General features: G+C 31.4%; 1 non-coding gene across 1 annotated transcript in view; it reads left to right on the forward strand.

Annotated features, from left to right (window-relative positions):
* The first annotated feature begins 4,925 nt into the window (after nt 1-4,925).
* LOC130678069 (small subunit ribosomal RNA) overlaps nt 4,926-6,226 on the forward strand; it is a 1,910-nt gene continuing 609 nt past the window's right edge. Inside the window, exon 1 of the ribosomal RNA XR_008991748.1 lies at nt 4,926-6,226. This exon is cut by the window's right edge and continues 609 nt beyond it. This is a non-coding gene — a ribosomal RNA (small subunit ribosomal RNA).

A 6,226-nucleotide genomic window follows, 5' to 3' on the forward strand; every position in this document is an offset into this window, starting at 1 on the left:
GTGAAAAGAACCTTAGTGATAAGAACAATCTAACATTTTGTGAACTGAGTACGGCGAGCCCATAGGGCAAATATTGAATAAACATTTATCATTGGGGAAAACCTGCATATTAGATTATTTCTGATATTAAGAACCGCATCCCTTCTTCCTGAACCAAATCATCTTTCGATCAGAGACCAACAGGAGACGTCCACAGGAGTTTGCAGTTCAAAAACCACAAAGACCAACTTGCAAGTAAGCAGCGAACAACGAAAGGTAGGTGAAAATTACCAATTTCTCTAACATACACGGAAAAAAAATATTAGTAAATATTACTGAGATTCTCGTCAACAGCGCGCCTAGACCGAATCTCAGTAAATTTTACTGAGTAGAACGTAAGAAATTAATAACAGATGTATTTTTTTGACAAGTGTCTTGTAGTTTTTTAAGGTTTAAGTAGTAATTTAAAATAATCAAGCAGTATATTTAAACGATTAACTGTTAATTATAGCAGTTTAAAAATTAAAATCATAATTTTACTAACTGAAACGACATTAGTTATTGAACATAACATAAATAATTAGAAGTTGAACTACAATTATTGTCAATCATTTTTTTCCGTGTATAAAATCCAAATTCTGCATCGAATGCACAGAGAGACCCCTGCGGGGTTTATCGTTCGAGTTCTCACAATAAAAATAAAACCTAGAGCTAATCCTCTAGGAAAATCAACCTGTTTATCCGGTGCCTCCCACTGAAGCCCACGCGACCATTTCTAATAATTAATTATTATTAATTAATTAAATCCGGACATAACACGAGATATAGAAATTTTATTGATCTTATAAATAAAAAATTTTTCACAAACATATTAAGTTTGATTTTTCTTGTTATTATAAATGAATTCAAACTAATGAAAAATAGTATTTAAGATAAAATGAAAGATATTCAATACGTTTCTATATCTTGTGAACGTAAAACTTTAAAAACTTGACCAATAAGTCTTTTTTTTTTCTTTTTTTGTAAAGAACTCAATTTTCAACAAAATACCTTAGAAAATGCCTTAATTAGTGACCCGATAACTTAAAATTGAGCTGGACGTTGGAGAATTTAAAAATAATCATCACTTTTCCTATGCTTATTAAATGGAATATTTTAGAAAATACTAAGAAATAAAATCAAAAGCTGAAAGTTGGAAAGAATTTTTAATTTAACATGTACGAAAATAATTTACTTAATGAGTAAAAAAAAAATTGTACCAGTAATGAATCACCCTTATATATATATATTAGGGTGCTTTTATTTTTGCGACTATTTTTTTTTTTTCGCTCCCATTCCGAAATTTTGTTGGAAATACCCCCAAAAAAAATCCCTGAGAGTTTGAGCCCTTAATATTAATATTAAGTACTCGACCACAGCGTGTGAAGATTTCCCATTTAAAATACACGTAAACTTGGGTTTTTATTTTTCAAACTTCTATAACTCCGCGGCATTTTATGATATCATCTCGCCCAAAGTTGTGATTTTCTCAGAATTAAATGCTCTATAAACGTGCCCATTGTCGCGAAGTCGTTACTCATATAGGTGGGGTACTACGGACCGCTAAATTGAATTTTTTCATAGAATTCTTGTTTTTTCTCTCATTTTCTCATAAACAACAAGACCTACAGAAAAAATGCGAATGACAACTTTATAGGAAATTTAATTTCCTACAAAAAAGGTCCTTAGCACCGAATCATTTAGATTGATATTTTTTGAGATATTAATTGTTAAAGTTTACGCAGCATTGAATTCCCATAAAATGTCGAATCAAATCTTAGAAAATATTGATTTTTTATTTGACTAATACCTCAGAAAATATCAATCTGAGTGATTTGGTGCTAAGGACCATTTTTGTAGAGAATTGAATTTCCTATAAAATTATCATTCACATTTTTTCTGTAGGTTTTGTTGTTGAGAGAAAAAACAAGAATCCTATGAAAAAATTCAGTTTAGCGGTCTGTACTACCCCACCTGTACGAGTTACGACTTCGCCACCATGAGCACTTTTGTAGAGCATTTAATTCTGAGAAAATCGCGACTTTGGGCGAGATGATATCATAAAATGCCGCGGAGTTATAGAAGTTTGAAAAATAAAAACCCAAGTTTACGTGTATTTTAAATGGGAAATCTTCACACGCTGTGGTCGAGTACTTAATATTAATATTAAGGGCTCAAACTCTCAGGGAATTTTTTTGGGGGTATTTCCAACAAAATTTCGGGATGGAAGCGAAAAAAAAAAAATAGTCGCAAAAATAAAAGCACCCTAATATATATTTTCTAGACAATTTTATAGACAATATAATCTAGACAATTTTATTCCCTAGAAGTTATTTTCAATACAGTTTTTTTCGTATTCTGCATTGTTTTCTAGTTATTTTTATTTTAAAGTCAAGCTCTTAAAATTGATCAGAAGACTATTTTTTTTATGAGCATGATATTAAAATAAAAATAACTAGAAAACAATGCAGAATACGAAAAAAACTTTATTGAAAATAACTTCTAGGGAATAAAATTGTCTACAAAAAAGGTCCAACGATATTTCGTAATAGATCTGATAGTTTCGCCGCAAAAGTAAGAAAATCTCAAAATTTAATATGAATTCGATTTCAACCTCAAATAAGTTTTAAACAAATAGATTCTTCAAAAAATGATAAGAATCTTTTTTTGTAGAGCATTCAATTCCCTACAAAAATATGCCTGCCGATTATTCCTATGACGCATCGTTAACTACTTATAAAAATCAGAAGACGTAAAAAAAATTTTTTCCATGTTATTCTTATGGAAAATAAAAAAGTGCGATTAGGAACCTTTTACTGTTAATATTAAGAGCTCTAATTTTCACAGGCGTCTTTTTTTATCTAAATGAAACTTTTGAACCTGTTTCCTAGAAAAAAAAAAAAATTTGTTATTTTTTGGATCACCCTAATATATATATATAGAACCCATACATACTTATTAAGAACTTAGCTTGTACTTAAATCAATAGGTCTCCTTGCAAATAAAATTTTCATTTATTTCTCTAATAAGTTCAAAGTAGATTATTATATCAACGAATTAAAAGATATATGATAGTTAGTAACCTAAAATATGCAGTACTATACGAATACTATACTATATAGCAACGAATTATTTTTAAAATCATTTATTATTTTATTGAATGTAAGCTTTGAACGATGTATAATAGTACTAATAAATTAAGTTATGACTTATTAATTTGTTTCGATTAATAAATGAGAAAAATAAAGGAAAAAAATCGTCGAAATGAAAATGATATGTGCCAGGCTAAAAATAACATATTTAACAACAAGTAACGGTTGGCTCACGTTAATTCAGTACATCTTGATCAACATAACTTAGATATTTACGATTTATCAATACGAAATTTTGTTTGATTTTCATAATTTATTTTTAAGTTTACTATTAGTAATTATTGAGTGAAAATTAAGTTGTTATAAATAATGATAATGATTTATTATAATAATATAAATTGTTCGTATGTTTATATTATTATGGTTAGAGAACAATTTAATTAATTATCAAGCTATTGTATATGTAGAAATATCGATTAAATAACTTTTTTTGTCTAAATACATTCATCCAAATAATTAATATAAATGTTTTTTTATTGTTTTGCGAAAAAAAAAATTGGATAGAGTCACTATAAAAAAAAAAAAAATTCGTTCTATCTAACTTAAAATTTTATAAAAATGGAATGAATGGTTATTTAAAAGATTAAGGCAACAAAAATAAAAGCTAATAAACAAAAAAATGTTATTGAAATGAATCTCAAGATATTTTTCTCTATGGAGACATATTAAATACTCAAAATCGATTAATTTTAATTTTAAGCTAGTTTAACTAGAAAAAAATCAACAGTTGGTTTATAATAAAAACACTATATATTTTAATGCGATTTTATTAAAATTTTTTATCAATTAAAGCAATATTCAACATAAGTAAAATTAAAATTATTTACTTATTATAATTATAAATATCAATAAAAAATTAATATAAAAGTTGAAAATGATTTATTAGAGTTATGTAATTTTTAATCCGTTTTCGGATATTTAGCTGTAGAAACTAAAAAGAAATTTAATATAGTCTACTATAGTTTAATAATTTTTGATAATATAAGAGTACATAATATAAGTATGAAAAAATTTAAAATGAAAGTTATTTTTATTTTTTTTATTTTCAAGCAAATATAGTCAAAATTATTTATTTACTTAATTTAAAAAAAAAAAAAAAATAATGATAAACTGCTAGTGATACAAATAGAAAAATTTTTAAAGTATCAACAAGTAATTTAGATGCAGGGAGACACCGTAGTATCCGCCGTGACCGAGGCAGCCGTTAGTTAGTTGAAAAACCCAATATTTTTTCACGCCGGCTCGTACTAATATGAAAGAGTAGTCCGTTGAAGCGGCTCGAGTAAGAGCTAACAGATACTGACTACGTTAAGTCGTATACTATTAACGTAACACTACCACGGGTCGATGTCTATGACTGAATGACTCTTTATGTGGTAAATCGCTACGGCGTTTATATAATATTATGTATAACTTTAAAGAAGTATACAAATATGAAACTGAGTATTGACTTACTTGTTTCCGAGCAAGAATAAAATATCACGTTTACGTGTATAAAAACCAAGTCGCTTCGATAAAAATATCTAGCGAGAGTAATATTTATAAAAATGAGAGGATGGTTGAAAATTAAAAGTTATTATTCAATTTTAAGAATAAATAACATTGATTTAAAATTTTCAAGTGTTGTAAGAAGCAAATGCTTTTGAGCAGCACCACTTTAACAACAGAGTTAGTACTTTTCAAGTTTTAACATGTATGTTTAAGTGAAAGAAGAGGAGTATTTCTAGTGTTTTAGAAATAAAACATAAACGAAGCTCCCTGGTTGATCCTGCCAGTAGTCATATGCTTGTCTCAAAGATTAAGCCATGCATGTCTCAGTACATGCCGTATTAAGGTGAAACCGCGAATGGCTCATTAAATCAGTTATGGTTCCTTAGATCGTACCCACATTTACTTGGATAACTGTGGTAATTCTAGAGCTAATACATGCAAACCAGAGTTCCGACCAGAGATGGAAGGAACGCTTTTATTAGATCAAAACCAATCGGTGGCTTGTCCATCGTTACTTTTGGTGACTCTGAATAACTTTCTGCTGATCGTATGGTCTAGTACCGACGACGAATCTTTCAAATGTCTGCCTTATCAACTGTCGATGGTAGGTTCTGCGCCTACCATGGTTGTAACGGGTAACGGGGAATCAGGGTTCGATTCCGGAGAGGGAGCCTGAGAAACGGCTACCACATCCAAGGAAGGCAGCAGGCGCGCAAATTACCCACTCCCGGCACGGGGAGGTAGTGACGAAAAATAACGATACGGGACTCATTCGAGGCCCCGTAATCGGAATGAATACACTTTAAATCCTTTAATGAGGATCCATTGGAGGGCAAGTCTGGTGCCAGCAGCCGCGGTAATTCCAGCTCCAATAGCGTATATTAAAGTTGTTGCGGTTAAAAAGCTCGTAGTTGAATCTGTGTTTCATACTGTTGGTTCATCGCTCGCGGTGTTAACTGACATGTTATGGAACGTCCTACCGGTGGATTTAGCTAAGGTCAAACTTGGCGGTCCAATTTAATCCTATCGCGGTGCTCTTAATTGAGTGTCGAGGTAGGCCGGTACGTTTACTTTGAACAAATTAGAGTGCTTAAAGCAGGCTTATTTCGCCTGAATACTGTGTGCATGGAATAATAGAATAGGACCTCGGTTCTATTTTGTTGGTTTTCGGAATACCGAGGTAATGATTAATAGGGACAGATGGGGGCATTCGTATTGCGACGTTAGAGGTGAAATTCTTGGATCGTCGCAAGACGAACAGAAGCGAAAGCATTTGCCAAAAATGTTTTCATTAATCAAGAACGAAAGTTAGAGGTTCGAAGGCGATCAGATACCGCCCTAGTTCTAACCATAAACGATGCCAGCTAGCGATCCGCCGATGTTCCTCCGATGACTCGGCGGGCAGCTTCCGGGAAACCAAAGCTTTTGGGTTCCGGGGGAAGTATGGTTGCAAAGCTGAAACTTAAAGGAATTGACGGAAGGGCACCACCAGGAGTGGAGCCTGCGGCTTAATTTGACTCAACACGGGAAACCTCACCAGGCCCGGACACCGGAAGGATTGACAG

This window comes from Microplitis mediator, chromosome 11 (assembly GCF_029852145.1).
Source record: "Microplitis mediator isolate UGA2020A chromosome 11, iyMicMedi2.1, whole genome shotgun sequence".
NCBI classification, from domain to species: Eukaryota; Metazoa; Arthropoda; class Insecta; order Hymenoptera; family Braconidae; genus Microplitis; species Microplitis mediator.